Source organism: Ctenopharyngodon idella, chromosome 20, assembly GCF_019924925.1.
Source record: "Ctenopharyngodon idella isolate HZGC_01 chromosome 20, HZGC01, whole genome shotgun sequence".
Taxonomy (NCBI): domain Eukaryota; kingdom Metazoa; phylum Chordata; class Actinopteri; order Cypriniformes; family Xenocyprididae; genus Ctenopharyngodon; species Ctenopharyngodon idella.
In genome coordinates, this window is record NC_067239.1 from 15,910,863 (window position 1) to 15,928,539 (window position 17,677).

At 38.1% G+C, this 17,677-nt stretch overlaps 1 protein-coding gene across 4 annotated transcripts in view; it reads left to right on the forward strand.

Annotated features, from left to right (window-relative positions):
* Positions 1–17,677, forward strand: part of fryl (furry homolog, like) — a 105,400-nt gene that overhangs the window by 4,616 nt on the left and 83,107 nt on the right. The window contains exons 2-3 of one of the 4 annotated variants that reach the window (XM_051875707.1): positions 7,476–7,552; positions 12,705–12,752. The gene's annotated coding sequence lies outside the window, so the exon portion shown is untranslated. The remainder of the gene's footprint in view (positions 1–7,475; positions 7,553–12,704; positions 12,753–17,677) is intronic. The other 3 variants (XM_051875709.1, XM_051875708.1, XM_051875706.1) reach the window with 3 other exon arrangements.

Below are 17,677 nucleotides of genomic sequence, written 5' to 3' on the forward strand. Positions count from 1 at the left end.
CTGTCCGACCCTGACCAGTCATTTTCTTCTCTGCCCAACAGAGTGGCATTTCCCCCCTCCCCATAATTAATCCCTGTGGCTCATGTTTTGATCTCATGCATGCTTGCATGATCTCTGCCGTCTGGTACTTTCTCCATAGTTAAGACAAGGACATGGGATTACTCTTACTAATATCAGCATATGAGAGAGAGGGAGATTTACAAAGGATAGATAAAAGCAGACTGAACTGTTTCTCTCCCTAGTGCAGTCAGCAGTTGTTGCCAACCTATAATCTGTCTGTCAGTCTACATGATTTTTGTTTTTGTTTTGTTAATCATAAGAGGACTTGCACAACTCTCTGGGTAAAAGCAAAGCCGAAGCCATAGTCTAAATGAGAGAAACTAAAAGTTTAATCTTGCTATAGGAGAGTTTCAGGGTTGAAGGTCAGAGCAATGACCTATTTGGCTGGTTCATTTTCTTCAACCAGCTTGGCCTTAGCAACATAGCATTTTGTTTGCATATGTGTGTCTGAACGTTGGTCTATAAAGGTTTCTTATCAGCTCTTATGGGAAGAATGAGTTTGTTTTATGTTCTCTGGAGCTTATTTGCATTGTCGTTCAAGGTGCTGTATGGAAGAAAATGACTGTTGTCATTTATGACCTTATTTTTGTCTCCTGCAGATGTCTATTATTAAAGGGTTAGTTCAACCAAAAATGAAGTTTCTGTCATTAATTACTCACCCTTATGTGGTTTCAAACCCGCAAGACCTTCGGAACACAAATTAAGAAATTTCTGAAGAAATCCGAGAGTTTTTTTTCTCCCATAGAAAGCAACAAAATTACCACATTCAAGGTCCAGAAAAGTAGTAAAGACATTGTTGAATAGTCAATGTGACTACAGTGGTTCAACTTTAGGGTGTTTTCACACTTGAGTTCTCTTTAAAAGGACCAAACTCAGACCCCTTTAAGTGGACCAAGTGGTGAAACAAGTGAAAAAGGAGCCAGCTGAGCCAGTACCGTAAGATGAAATCGAACCGTACTCAGACCACCTCCCGAGATGGTCTCGGTTTGGTTCGTTTTTAAGGGGTCTGTGATCATTTGGAGTGTTCCAGTGGGCCAAAAATCACGCGAACCGCGCTCAGAACCCTGAAAAGGACCAAGTGTGAAAACATCTTTAGGGTGCGTTCACACTTGTCATGTTTGGTTCGATTAAAACGAACCCTGGTGCGATTGCTCTGTTAGTGCGGTTCATTTGAACATGTGTGAACGCTGCCATCCAAACCCTGGTGCGCACCAAACAAGCGGACCGAAACCGCTGAAAAGATGGGTCTCGGTCCGCTTCCAAACGAACTCTGGTGCGGTTCGAATGATATATGAACGCAACACGGACCAAAGACATGTAATCGAATCAAAAACAGGAAGATGATACCCTAAAAATGACAGAATCCTCACGCATATCGGTTTTTCGTCATAGTCGCGAGTTTGTCCATGACAGGAAACAGACGCTAGTCTCCCACGCAGCAGATCCTTTGTGTGTGTGACGGATGGATTCCCGCCGCTGTTTTGACTCCTTTATACATTTTATAAGCTCTTCACGAGTTCCCAGCTGGCCAAAATACTATCATATGCAGGCTACGCACACACAACAAGCGCATTTACTTTAGCACACAGCATTGTTTTGGATGTTCGGTAAGTTCCGTCTCAGAATTGGCAATACATCATAAAATCCGACCAATCAGGTTGTGAACGTATCCCTGTGCCTTTAGGTTCAGTATCTTTTGGTTCGGTAATAAAACTGCCAATCTAAACGCTAATCGGACCAGGACTAAATGTTTTTTCTTCTTCTTTGGTCCAGACCAATCGAACCGAACTACAAGTGTGAATGCACCCTTAATGTTGTGAAGCAATAAGAATACTTTTTGTGTGCAAAAACAAAACAAAAATAAGGACTTTAACAATTTCTTTTGTACCCTGTCAGTCTTCTGCACAGTTGACGTAGTGAACGCAGTGCAGCGCTTCCATGTTTGCGTCCGAATGCTGGCTCAGTATTGGCCGACGCTGTTCACGTGAGCAGCACGGCGCATGCGTGTGATGTTGACGCAGGAGCCGGTCAGTACAGAGTCTGCGTTCTGACGTAGAACCTGGAAGCTCTGCAATGTGTCTTCAACGTAAACTGTGTAGGAGAATGACAGGGTAGAGAGAAAATTGTTGAATAAAGTCATTATTTTTGTTAATTTTTGTTCCTGTTTTTTTTTTTTTTTTTTTAATGCTTTGTGGAAAAAATAAATAAAATATGCACAACACTATTCACTGCATTCAGGAAAAAAGGAAATGACTAAAATTTAGCTGTCTTATCTCACATGTTTTGTCACACATCTATGTCAGTGTATATCGTAATCAACACTTCCTGATCTGTCACCTCTTTGAAAACAGATAGACCTGTTTTTATTTGTCAGACCCTGCTCTTCCTCATTCTTGTGCATGTATAGATGGGAGTTTGACAGAAAGATTTCCCCTCTAGGCAGTGATCTGCTGTCCAGATCAGTCAGCGGGACTCTTGTCATTATTGCACCACATGCAGTCATCATTGAAATTTACATGTCCCTGTCTCACCTTCTCTCAGGCCTGAAAAAAAACAACAACACTGTTTTTACTTTGCTGTACTTGAGATTTTTATATGTAAATATAAAAAATATTGATTGCTCTTGCATTTCCTTTTGTGCAGATACAACTTGTAATGTTACATTTATGTTGTGTATCTAGTATATCTGATTAATCTCATATAGGACGTGTCAGTTAGAATGGGTTTCAGTTTACTGGTGTTCATTCACTCTTCAGCCTCACCTCAGGCAGCTGTTCCTTTTAGAGGTTTATATTTTGAAAACATTGATGCATTGATTTATTTTCAGTGTTATTTTTCTGGTCATATTTTCATATTTTGATAGACATATTTTTATGTCATATTTTTATTTGTTAACATTAATTTTAGTAACAGTGTTTTAATTAAAATATTTTCATTATCACCATGATGGACATGCCCCGCCCCCAAATACTCGTTTTTGAGACACGAAATGAAAAATTTACAAAAATGCCCATCCCTTCTCTCAACCATTGTGACTTCATGACAGACTACTACCCAACAGCCCGTGCATCACTGCGTCACCAAAGTGTGTACTTGGAATAGAACTGCAAGGCTTAGAATGGCATTTGACCCAAGGAAATAAAATCACCACATTCCAAACTGGTATATTGTGGTTGTGTGTATATCTGCCTAGTCTAGCAGTCTATAGTCAAAAAGTGTGGATGAGTACACTTATTTTTAGGTGTTCCTACACTGTTGTTCTGTGGTGTGTGTGTTCTTTTCTTCAAGTTAACTCTCTGGACACTCTGTCTTTCCTCTGTTACTGCTTGGCTTCAGGCTCTGGCCCTTGGCCTTGCCAAAGAAAACAAGCCCCTCCTTGTCCTGGGAAAGTAGCTCTATGTGTCTGTGTTCTATTGGGGTTTTTATCACTCATAAAGACTGTCTTAATGACTTGAAAGAAAAGTGTTTATGTAAGTGAGAGACGTGAATGCTTATGTGTGAGAATATTTGAGGGTCTTATATGTGAAGCCTTTTGTAAATGTGTGTGTGTGTATATAGGCTGTGAGATTTTTTTTTTTTGAAGGTGAAGCTTGGTGAGTGTCTAGTTCTTTTTTTTTTTTTGTGGCTGTTTGGGTGTAACAGGAAGTTAGATGAACTATTCGTATCTCGCGTGTGGCCTAAGAAGGGGAAGATTGGTTGTGAATGTGTGTGTGTGTGTGTCATTGTACTTGGCTGATAGTTGCTACTGCAGTCTGCTTTCTCTGATCATCTGCTTCAGGAAGTACTCTAATATAAATGAGTAATTGATTATTCAGTTTAAACTAAATTAAAAAGTTATGGCATCTTTTAGTGATTCCCACTGTTCCACACACATGTGACTCGTGGATTAATTGCAAAGTTTAACCATCACAGAGTGAAAGTTTATCATTTAAACATTCAAGTGCAAAAACACATGAAAGAAATAAATTTGGTACACACGTGCGGTTTTCTGTGTGTACACAGAGAGCAGCCTTTCAGATACGTTTTGAAACGCCAAACTGAGTTCTCTTTTGCATGTCCTTGCGCTTGAACAGACACATACACACAAAATTATCTCAAAATACCTTTTTTTGGCAAGTATTCCCATTAGGGATGCTCAGATCAGGATTTTTGCAGCCGGTACCGACTAACAATTTCTTATCATGATCGGCAGATAGCGATCCTGATAATTCAAGTTGTGTTTATAGTTAAGTATATAAGTGATATGTAAAGCCCTGGGTATACTTCACTTTCCGCGCCAGGACACACACTCGTGTCCGTGCATCTTTCAAAGTATACTCAACCGCTGATGACTTAGTTCGATACATGCGCATTACAATTTTTTTTTCTATACTCTACCCGACATCATGTCATCAATGGAGCATTCGCTGGGCAGGGTCGGAGAAGAAAAATAGTGCATCCACCATTGCAACATAGTTCAGAAGATACACCAAGAGAACAAGAATAAAAAACGATGGAGAAATATGCCTGTTTCACACTGCAAGCGTGAGTGGCGCGTGAGCAGCGCGTGAGCGTAACTACATCGTCACTGCAGCTGCAGAGACGCGCGAGTATTCACACTGGAAGCGTTAGTACAGCGTCACAGCAGCGGCTCGAAGCTACATATAAAGTGAGCATTTCTTTACAAAGACAACTATAAAAAAAAATTACAAGTTGGTCATTTATAAACTTGATAGTCTTGAAAGTTTGTATACAACATTCGCATATAAACGTAAATAAACACATAAATAAATAAAAATAAATAAATAAAAGCCTCGTGTCATCCATTGCTGCACAAGAATGAGGTAAGCTTTGTGTTTTATCATCTGCCGCGTGCACATGTTTACAAGACAGCAAACTCGGCGAAAAAAGACAGCAAACTCTGGTTTGATTTGGGTATGCTGCAGCCTATATATCTGTCTGTGTAATAACTAAAAGAATATTTATATATCATATTTGTTTATATATCAAACTGGCTAGTTTACTTTAGTTTTTTATAATACACCATACTTTAACCCAAACTGAATAATTAAAAACAAGTTTAAATGAGTAAATCTTCTATAAATATTTTTGATTCTTAATTTTCTTTTCTGTCATACTCAAATTCTTGTTAAAACACACTAGACATGCTTATTCTGTGCATTTGAACACTTTTTGTGTGGAATTATATTTATTTTGTCCATCAAAAGTGTACTTTCACTTTAATTGAGCGTCAGCGGCGCAGCGAAAATAGACTCGGCGCCGAAACCCCTGCTTTACTGCTGCTTACGCGACGCTCCTGCTGCCACTGTGAATGCATCCGTTGGTTAACATGCACGCCGAAAAAAATACGCGCTGCTTACGCTTGCAGTGTGAAACGGGCTTAAGTTTACTAGTCTTGTTTTTAAATCGCTCTTTCCACACTCTTCGACAACTGCACACACTGTGCTCAGTACTGTGCGTATTGCCACTTAGTGGACGCTTCTGTCCTGCTTGCGCATGCGCTTTTGCAAATTACGTCATGCGGGCGGTGTACGAACGCGGATGATCGAAGTATACTTTGGGTTTAAGCTCTCTGTTGACTGTCGCTGTTAACCCCTGACACGCTGAAAGCATTTTTACTGATTTCACATGATTTCAAGTGGCATACCTAATGATTTCAAGTGGTAATGTTAAAAAAAAAACCTTTGAAATTTTTAAGAAAGTGGCATAACGATGTCATTTATACAACCGTTATTTGAAGTGCCAAGTTAGTTTCATAAACACTGTTGTGTATGATAGCGATCAAAATAGAGCAAACCATATTTTGATTGCTATCGTACACAAGTGTTTATGTCCTAACTGTAAACTTTTTTTTCTCAGTACTTCTGTAATAATTTGAATATTTGTAACACAGAAATAACTACTGTGTGGTTCAAGATAGTTGTCTCTGGATCAGCGTGGCAGCACGAACACAGGTATGAATGTTCTGGTATGATTTTGGCAAAGGTTTAAAAGACATGGGCGAATCGTTGTCATTAATAAAATAAGATTGCATGGGTGTTTGAATAGAGATCGCAATCTTTTTACCATTAATCGTGCAGCTCTAGCTCACGGTAAATCAAGACCTGTCAATCTGAGTGATCGATCCAATCCAAGCGACCTCCAGCTATAAAACAGTGTCTTATTGGTCTTGACACATCGTCCCTACCCACCATACTCGAGATCCTGTTTCCATTGGATAAACTTTCAAATGACATTGGAAAACACTGTGTCATTATCGCGACACAATCGAATCCCGAAAGTCCTATAGCTTTAGCCAAGCAGTATGTCATGTCGCTCTGTCAGGATTTTCTTAAGATCTACTCATCATGTTACATTGTGTGTGGGCTCGTTTAAATGGAGACAACCTGCTCTAAATAAAGATGTGCAATTTACTATGGCTTACTAATGTTTTGCAGAGTAACAAAGAAAAATGTCATCTGTATACTGTTTACATGTGTAGCATGTGCTGGTGTCAGTCCATGGCAGTTTTACGTAATCAAGTTGCGAATGCTTCATGAGATCGGCCAAATTTAGTGACTACCAGTCGAGTCATAGAGTGCGATTATAGGCCGATCGATCGGAGCATCCCTACTTCTAATAAACACAGTTGGTTATGTCACGAATGCCTGGTTACTGCATGTGTATATGTATGAGTGTTTGCAGATATTCTCCACAAGATAGTTTCACTAACACATAATGGGTTTTAAAAGACAGACAGAGAGAAAAAGCACAAGTTGTTTCTCTTGGGTTTTCTGTGTGGTCTGTTTGGCTCTTTTAATGCACAGTGTAAATACGCACATTTATCCGCCCCAGTGATTGAGCCTTGGTGTCATTGAGCGCAGCAAGAGCCCTGAGTAGTAATTATAGCTAATGAGACGCAGGTAGTCTGCCTAACACTTAACACTTCTATAAATAAGTCTTTGGCAGCCCATGTGGTTTTTGTTTTAGCTGTGGCGGACCTTTCTGCACTTGTGTATAGGGGATAGTGTGCAACCGAGTTTACGTAACCGTCGTTTGGACGAATGGATGAATGGCTGGGTGGAGGGAGGGAGGGATGGTGGAAGATAATCTGTAGCTTACCACCTAGGAAGAGTTCTGCAGTCTTGGCTCAGGTTTAGTCAGACGCCACCAGACCTGGTTTGGGCGGCCCATCGCCCTCAAGCACACATTTTTTATGTTTGAGAGGAAAAGACAGGAATGCAACTTCCATTTTCACATGTCTAAAATTGCTGTGCTGTACTGTACTTGTCATGTAGCACATGTCCGTGTGACACATTTGAGCAAGTGGGTTTGTTTCTGATCCCTTTATTCTGTTTGAATGTTTTTCCTGCTCATTTGCTGCCTAATGAACTAATGCAACTTTGTTTTTTTTTGTTTTGTTTTTTTTCCCTCAGATTGGACGTGACCCGACCTTGCTGGCCCACCGTTCAGTTTGACACAACCCTCCCTCCCTAAGCTCTATGGCCCTCGGGTATGTCTACCCCACCTTTTCTTCTGGTTTTGTGTCTACTGACTGTATATTTTGTGTACTTGTGCTGCTGTTAACCTTGTCTTTCACAATAGTTCTGAAACTATAATATAAATATAAAATATTAAACCTGAATCCATTTCATTATCTCATAACTAATGACAAAGTACATGATTTCAACAGCAGCATTTGAAATAGGATATGCGGATGGTTACGTGCTGGGAGTTTTTGTGGACAGTGGCTTCAGCAGAATCATGTTGAGTAAAGTCAAAATTGCAGTATTACTGTTACATCATACTGCTTTACAGATTGCTTCATCAAAAAACACAATCGTCTGGTCTCGCTGTAAAGAGCATGACAAAAAATTCCTTTGGGAAGTCTGAATAATCAAAGAATGGTAGCCACAGTGCAGTGTTTCTGTGGTCATCATTAGTCAGATGTGAATCACAGGCTTGAACAGAACTGCTGGTTATAGCCTGGATTTTGAGGTTGGTTCCTTGACATTTGCAGGTTTGACCCTAGGTAGTGACGACCCATGGGCTGGAGTTAATAAGATCCCTGTCCAGTATTTTATCATTGAGCTCTTCTGTAAGGCCAGGCAACTGTCCGTGCAGTCAGGGGAATGCAAGTTTTAATAATGATGTAATAATGATGATTTAATAATGTAACCGGTGTTGCGGCTGAACACCGGTAACACAGACTATCACAGGAAGCCTAGTAACCAGTTAATGCCTGTTCATACCAAGAGTGTTCGGTGCAAAATTGGTGCGGTAACATTTAAATAGAATGAACGGCTGTTAATGCAACTGCTCAGACTGACACAAACATTTGCATACCATTAATGCGACAGAATTTATTTGTGTTCTAATATCTATTACATCACACTGGGAGGAAGTCTGGACAACCAGTAAGATTTGCGCTTTTGGTCACATGCCCAGAATGCTGCTGCTACATAAAATCACAACTTGGTGGTGCTTATGAAAAGACTGTTTTGCTAAGCAGCAGTGAATAGCAGAGGAAGAATTTGGAACCTACTCTCTTGTCTCTGTATTTGGTTTGATAAACACCATAGTGAATACAAAAAATTCAAAGAGATGTTTGAAATTGTGTAAATACTGTTTGACTGTTCCTTTCTTCTTCATGACAAGCGAGTGTTAGAAACAGAAAGTTGCACAGCACTTTGTGTAATGGTGTAACAGGGGTATTTGCATTTTTAATCAGAGAGTGAATTTGCATTTTTATTTTGCTCATCTACTAGGGCTGTGCCGGTAAACTTGACAACCGGCACCACCCTGGAGGTAGAGCGCCACCGCGCTGGCTGAGTAGCGCTGGCGGTGATACACCTAAACACTTTTTTTTTTTTTTTTTTTTTTTTTTTTTTTTTTGTTGTATTTGCATGTTATTTTATAACCCGAGCGAAGCACAAAACTTTGTTTACAAAAGAAATAAGAGGTTAGCAATTGACTGTTACAGTCATGTCATGGAAACATTTAAATTTATGCCGAATGAAAGGTACGTGAGCTCCTAATTTAAGCTTTGTCGGATTTGTATTCTGTTTTGCGATCTGGACACCCTATTTTCAGTAAATTCAACATTATTCCATTAGTTATTCCACTGGACATTGAATCTCTTGTTTCTTTTCCCAAATCTTCACTCACGTCTCACCAATTTTCGCAGGGGATTATAAACATTTCTTCCTTTGGTTCACTTTTAATTAGGCCTATTATATTTGCGTTCTTTACTGTGGTAAAATAGAAAAAACACTGTTGGACAGATACCTTTTTGCTTGCATGTCAAATTCTGTTTAACACAGTTTGTGCATGTTATTAGACTTGGTAAGGCACATCAAGTTTATTTGTATAGCGCATTTCACACACGCCGGTGATTTTAGTTTCGCTTTCTCTGGCAGCGCAAAATCAAACATCGCCTAAATGTGATAAAATTCACTCTTCAGACCTTTGTGGGGAAATAAAAAATGAATGTTTTTTAAATAATGTTTAACTTTCTTATTATTTAGCTAGATTACCATTATTTACTGATATTAATTTCAATGTTTTACTGGCTGTAGTATGTCGTTTCACTGATGGAAGTGTTAAAAAAAAAAAAAAAATATATATATATATATATATATATATATATTTATTTACCTCCAACCACCGTACCACCGCCGGTGGTAAAAAAACTGCCACTGTCACAGCCCTATCATCTACCTTTTTTATGCATTGATCTGAACAGACGCATTCGTAAATCAGACCAAATAAATGTGCCTGACTATTCGTGTTGGTGTGAACAGGACTTTTTGTAATGTTAAGGATGAAATGTGTGATTGCTTCACCAAATAGAATTGCAAAAATAATGGTTGATTTTTAGTAGGTTTTCAGAACACTGCGAGTCTACCATTGGTCAGACAAACAGATAGTCCCGCCCCCAAACTCACATCTGTGGTTGAGTCAATGTTGTTTTGTCAGGTTGTTCAAACAAACAGAACAATGGCTGGATTTGGAATAGCATACTTGTTGCTATTATACAATTCTGATTTCAACATTTTAATGAAGCTACACAGGCTAAATTTTTACCTACAAATGGCTTATTCACAGTTGTCTTTGCAGTCGAGAATACCACATCAGTACTATTTAAAAAGCAATTTGTTGCAAGTGTGACTGTAGCTGGATGCCCTTGTAAGATACGGAAGCTAGAGAGTTCTCATCAGTGTCGAAACTATGTGGGATGTTTCACCAACAGATTAGCCCCGAGTCAGCCAGTGAGGTGAATGAGGTGAGTTTGTTTAGCATTGAGTAAAGGCCTAGTTAGAAACACTCTGTGCGTGAGAGAACAGCAAGTAACAGCTTCCTGTCGGTTGGTCATCTGTAGAACATGTGAAAACCATGTAAGGCTGATGCCGGACAACTGTCAGTCATGTGCTTCAAAGATGTCTGTGTTGTATTTGGATGCACAGTGTTGTTCTACATGTATTTTCCTGTCTTGAGTAGTTCAGTTAATCCACTGTAAGTCACTTTCGGGTTAAGGGGATGTACCGGTCTAACAAGTTTGATCCTTGACCTCTTATGTGTTTCTCACATTCTTGACTGATGACGGCTCATGCCCCTCAGAAAAAAAACAAAATGTGTCAATCAGCACCAAAACCAATAAGACTATGAACAGAGTTGCAGGTGAACAAGAAGAGACTATGGGGGTGTAAATAAAACACAAAAGGAAAGGATTGTTAGATAGCATTTTGTGGCCGAAAACTGCATCCTGTGCAAGACAGGAAACATGAATCAGGAACAATCTGCAACGACACGGTTTTGAGCAAAAGCCTGTTTCCTAAGAAAAGAGATCTCGAGCAGAGATGCGTGTTCATACAATAGCAGGACTTGATGTGGTGCCTCGCTGGTGTAGATCGTAGATCACCGCGTTGTCGCACAGGTCGAAAACTGATCCTGCACCAGTCGGTATCTAGAGAGACTCTCAGTGTTGCCTCTCTCTGACGTTAAAGTACTGATTCAGGAGCAGTTTCGTATTCAGTTTACCGTGAAAGCTGGTTTTCCTGTTTAGCCCATGTGGGTCTTTGTGTTGCTGTACCAGAGACGTGTTGAGCATTGTTCATGCTGTTTCCCCTCTGACATTCCTGTGCTGATTTGAATCTGGGGGCCTCTCTCTTTCTTTCTTTCTTTCTCTCTCTCTCTCCTTCTCTCGTTCTTTTTTTTTTTCCCCTCTCCAGCATGCTCGGCTGGACTGCAGGCTCCTAAAGGGCTGAGTTCAAGCACATGGGTGCACTGTGCCATCGGTGCTGATGTGAGCCCCACCTGTGGACTTCACTTTGGCCACCGTTGTGTGTTGTGACAGATCACTGTAGCATCTCAGTTCCAGCGGCATGTTGAACCAATCATCTTTTCCTCCTACTAATAAACATGAATTAACATTAGAAGATATGTTGTTTCAATCACAAAAAGACATCAATACACACCATTTGTCAAGTCCACCGGTTAATTTATTAACTCTCCTGTCTGGTGTGTTTGTCGGACAAAATGACAGATTCAGTGTCATGATCGGTCAGATCGCCTGTCAATCAAATTCGCGACAAAGGATGAATTCAGATCTCTTTCGTGGCTTATTGTGCTTAAATGGTCAAATACACACACAATTATTTCGAAATATCTGTCTTGGCAAGTATTTATGTAAACATAGTCATGCCTGAAGTGAACTTAAACAGTTGGGGGTGGGGGTGGGGGGTTGAATCTGACGTGTAAAATTATATTGGATCTGTGCATTAGGCCTTATTATAATAAACCTGCTGCTGTTTGTGTCACTAATGCTATTCAGACATCAAAAGAAATTAGGTAATCACTCACTTTTCTTGACTGAATAACTTTTGTAGCTTTAATAATTTGTAATTAATACAATAAAGCCTATGCAGTGATTATTTTTACATTTGATTATTCAATTTCTGTATTATTTCTTAACTGAATGCATCTGTTAAATAGATATAAAAAAGGGTAAAGCAATGTGATTTGATTTTGTTTGTTTCTTATATTGTACTTTTTCTACTGTTTGTTATTTGCATCTTTGTTCTTATTTTTAATAACAAAGATAAAATAACAAAACTATTGTGATTATTAATATAGTAATTATTATTAAAATAATTTTTAATAATTGAATCATTAACCTCTGAATCATAATCAAATCAAATTGTGAGGCAAGTGAAGATTCACACCTCTAATAACCATGCAAAACAAACCATATGACCCCAGTTGATGATTCAGTGTCGTCTGAAGTGAAATGAGGTGTGTGTGGGGGGAAAAATATGAATATTTTAACTTTTTAAACTATAAACTGTCACTTCCGGCCAACTGTCAGCATGCTGTGAAAATCAGTATGTTGTGAAGCGTGATGTAAGCGCATTGTGAAACTCATGCGAAAAGTGATGTAGAAGATGGTCACTTCTAACAAGAGTTTCACAATGCGTTTATGCTTTATAGTTTAAATTTTTTTTTTTTTCACTTCAGAAGACAATTCATCAACTGGGGCTGTGTGTATTACCCTTATGTTCGTTTTGCATGGTTTTTGAAGCGTCCGCTTTGATGGACCATCCTCTTGCATTATATGGATTCAGAGATGGGTTATTTTTCTAAAAGTCTCTGTTTGTGTTCCACAGAAGATAGAAAGTTATATACATCTGGGACAGCATGAGGGTGAGTAAATGGTGAGTGAATTTTCATTTTTGGGTGGAGTATCCATTTAAAGACAACATGACAGCATTCCTAACGGTTATGTCCCTGTAAAGTAATTTTAAATTATGTGAACTGAGTTTGTCACACCGCAGAAAAATGTGTTATTAACCACCCAGCCAAATTTGAATGATTAAAAAAATTGGCAAGTAAATGAAATAAGTTATCAAAATCTCGAAAAAATTAGCAGTATTCTCTGCTCTCAAACGCTGGGGGCGTGTCGGATGTCAGCGCTGAAACCACACCCACTCGCGAGAGCTGCCGTCTCAACTTACTTGTTTAATGAGTCAAACATACTGATGCATATAAACAAAAGAATCACGTTAGAGGGTTGCAAATTTTAGTAGAGTTACTGTGGACTACCTACTAATTAGAACATAAGCACACACGGCAACTTACACTCATTGGTGGGCACGTACTGCCGACTGTTGTCGAGTCGACAAATGACGGCGCCGCGAGACTGGAGGATGAAGGCCGGAACGGGAGAGACTCTGTCCGGCCCCATATCATCGGTTGTCTGTGGGACGGGAGGATGAAGGCCGAGGCGATAGTCTGTTCAGTCCCATTCACCAAAAACAGCGGATTATCCGTGAATCCCAGCCGTCTGATAACAGTTTGTAAAACTATCCGGTGTAGAACGATCACTGTAGAGACAAAATTAATCCACCCCTTCTTCATATCATCGTTTTAGGAAATTTAAATAAGGAGACCGAGCTGTATTGTATATTATAACAACCATGTAATATGCATTTGCATGATGAAGGCATTACTAGCTAAATGTGCAAAGGGCTGTATTGAGCGAGTGAGCCGCTGTAGCGTTAGGTGCGGCGCCATGCTCGGGGGCTCCGGTGCGTCATCGAACCCCCGTTTTAGCTCCGCCCAAAAAATCCTGAACAGAGAATTGGTGAAAAACTGTTTAACGCTCTAACTTCACAGTTCAGCACTACACAATTCACAGTCTTTGTAATGTGTTTCAGCAATACATTTGAGCTTAGTTTTTTAACCGCAGATGGCGCTTTAAGCTAGTTTTTAACCGTACACTCAAATGCTCACAAAGAAGAGCGTTTGTGTGTTCGGCTGAATCCGAGAATTTACTTGCACCTCAGAATGCTCTGATGATGCAAAATTAATGTAAAAAGCTTCAACCTTTTCGATCTTTATGAATGATTATTTTATAGAAGATTCAAGTGGTGTGTGCAAGGAATTGGAAGCAAGCAGAGTACGGCTGTTTCTAAAGCACGCAGTGCCATCTGCTGTTAAACATTAAGCTCAGTATCATTTCGAGAGAGAATTGCGATGTATTCGGAAAATCTCAGAATTGATCCAGAAGCATTTCTTGATTCATGATGCATTGATTTATTGTCGCAGCCCTAGATTTTAAGCAGACAGAAACCTTATAAAACAGTTTTGAAAAGTACATGTGTTCTAGGATCTTTATACACTACATGCCTTTTGAAAGAAATCTATCTCTCACAGCCTTGTTTTCCTCTGTGTCAAATCCAATATGGCGTCTAACCTGACTAAGGACAAGATGCTCATTCTGGCAGTGTCTACTCAGCCAGTTTTGTATAACACTACAATTCAATATTATAAAATGATGATGATCCTTGAAAAAAAGGAGTTTTGGAAAGCACTTATTTAGGATTGGATGGTAGCCAGCAGAATTGCTTTGGATGTATATTTCATTTGTCATTATTCCTGTAACATTCATCATATTTTGTCACATCCGGTCTTGCTTTCTTTCACCTGGAAAATTTTGCAGAGCAGCAGTAAAACTTTACTGTCAACCCCTGCCCTTTCTTTTCAGCTTAGTCATAATTCTCTAGTGTACTTCAGTGTGTATGTTTTCTTGATCAGATTGGGGTCACCAGCACACAGTGGCTTCAGATCGTCTATTGATAGGTGACCCATATTCATCAGTTCATATTTTCACTTCTGTCTTTGATATCCTGTCCCCTGTTGTCTTCTCTGTCCCAAATGGTGCCATTGGCCTTTACAATCCTACTCAGAGTTGACACTATGCTGCATGGACATTTGTGTAATTATAGGTACACAGTAAATTCTAACAAGTCCAGTTTAATTTAAAAAAAAAAAAAAAAGTTTGGAAACTGATTTCCTTATTTTTGCAAAGCAAAGTTGAAGTTAAGTAGTCAGCTATAAGTAAAGAAAGCAAAATTTCTTCAATTAAAGCAAAATTGTTTTAACTAGTACAGAAGGCAGTCAGCACAAGTTTGAAATTCTCAGCTGTTTATTTTTGTTTATTATCACAATTATAAAACTGCTTCTATAAGACTCTTATATATTTATAGACCTGATTAAAGAGCTTCTGGCTACAATTACAACTTGTCATAAAATAGACTTCATCCACGACTCTAGAATGATTGTCCTTGATGAGTCATGTTTTCAGTTAAAACAGGCCAACATCAATTTGACTGAAGTTTGCATCTGCATCCGAATCCTAAGAGAAACAAAAACAGGGAAAGTGTTAATTTCTTCTTCACTAAAACTACTGAAAATGTTTTAAAGAATTCTATATTGAATGCATACAGTGATGAGGGGCTGTTGAGCTAAATAGAAAAATGTCTCTTTTACAATTTCTTTTGCTTGATTCAAACCAAATTGATTCCTCTTTCGCGTCTCTTTGCGCTTGAACAAACACGTACACAAAATTATGTCAAAATACCTGTCTCAGCAAGTATTCTCGTAAAAACGCAGTTGATTGTCTAAAGTTTACGTTAACAGTTAAGAAAAAAATCAGATGTGTATCATTGTATTGGATCAGTGCATCAGATTTTAAAGGGTTAGTTCACCCAAAAGTGAAAATTCTGTCATTTAATTACTCACCCTCATGTCATTTCAAACCTGTAAGACTTTAGTTCATCTTCGGAGCACAAATAAAGATCTTTTTTTATGAAATCTGAGAGAATGTCCCTCCATTGACAGCCTACGCAACTACCACTTTCAAGCCCCAGAAAGGTAGTAAAGACATCATAAAAGTAATCCATGTGACTCCAGTGGTTTAACCTCAATTTTATGAAGCGATGTGAGTGTTTTTTTGCGCAAAAAAAAAAAAAAATTGCCACTTTTTAAAAAAAAATTTTATACAAAATATTGATCTCCAACACACGTTCACGAAAGCATCACGTGCATGTGTTGACGTGAGAGCAGATGTTGTTGCATGAATGCGTGTTGCAAATTAATATTTCGTAAATAAAATGTAATTTTTTTTTTTTTTTTTTTTTTTTTTTTATTGTGCAAACCACTTGCGTCACTTCATAAAATTGAGGTTAAACCACTGGTCCCATATAAATTACTTTAGGGCTGTCATGATTCCTTGATTTAAATTTGAGTAATCGATTTAAAAAAAATCCTTGATTATAATTAACCTCTGTCAAGTAACCAGCAAAATATCGTAAGTGGTGTATTCCATGAACGAGAATCCATAAATCGCTTTATTAGACCATTTTCTAAGGCTGCACGATGTATTGAATAAAAAATAAAATAATCAACTGATTACTCGATTACCAAAATAATAATTAAAGACACTTTGTTATATTGTATTTATCTACGCTTGTAATTAGTATATTTGTTCTTATTTTTTACTGACTGTTCACTTGTCTTTAATAATGTTTGAACTTTATCAGTTAATTGGTATCTTGCTCCATTTGAGACTGGGTCTTCTTCAGAATATCATCACTGTAAATGTAGAAGACTCTGAACTTGTTTTTATTTTATGCACACATAGACCTTTGACATGGTGTTTCATGCAAACAGGACCTTGAGTTTAGTTGTGTTACGGTGAAAGGTCCTGCTTTGTGGTGTTTCATCATCAAGGTTGGCAGCGTTTTAGGGCCATCAGATATGGGTTTTGTGTTATGTGTCAGTGACAGGGGAGGTGTGTTATGAAGTAATGAGTGAGTTAGTAACTTTCCAGAGAAATCTGATTCTCCCACATCACTGTTTAAGAACGACTGTGTCGTCACCTGTTTGGTTTATGTCCTGTTGTCTACGCTTTCCTGTTTATAGACAAAATTGTGTGTTTCATACCATCACTAGTTTATTTAGTTTATCTACAGTATCAAGCAATGTGTAAATATATGCATCACAGAATTTTTTTCTTCTGAAAGTCATGAACATTTGCATCAGATTTTTTTTTAATTTTTTTTTTTTTAAACACACTTTCATATTTTTGCTGTTAGTATCATGTTTGAAAGCATTCTTTGGTGGAAATGGTGTTTAGAATACAATGGCTGACACTTTAAGGCTTTTTATGCAACTCATTTAAATACACACAAATAAATAATTTTCACACTTTTTGCATACTGTAGCTTGACTAGGAAATAATGTGCAATAGCAATATTTTGTACACATTTTTACTTTGATTTTTGGTCAACATCTCATCTCAAAGCATCTCATATTTCAACAATGGTAAAAGTTATATAATTATTAATTCATCAAAAAAAAAAGTAAATATTTCATTCTTTTTAGATTAGCATTATTTTTTAAATGTTATGATAGATTGTTATATTTTAAGATTCATATTAAGATTTAAATCTTTAAAATAAGCCCTTGGGAGATTAAAGTGCCCGTAGTTGAAGAAACATTCCATTGTGAAAATCTTATAGCCTTGGGTTTTTATTTTGTAGTTTGGAGAGACTTGCACAGTAGAACCAGTGTTTCTTCTCTTTTTTTCAAAATGATATACATCTCTATACATTTAAATTTTTCAAGTCAAGAATTATTGCTTTATTGGCATGACTGAAAATTATACAATATTGCCAAAGCTTGTATACATGGTATACGTATAAAAAAAAAAAAAAAAAAAGTATCACCCTGTCCTGGGGTTTTCTAGTATTGCTTTTGGCCACCCCTAGAGGGCAGACTTGTAAAGAGATTTGAA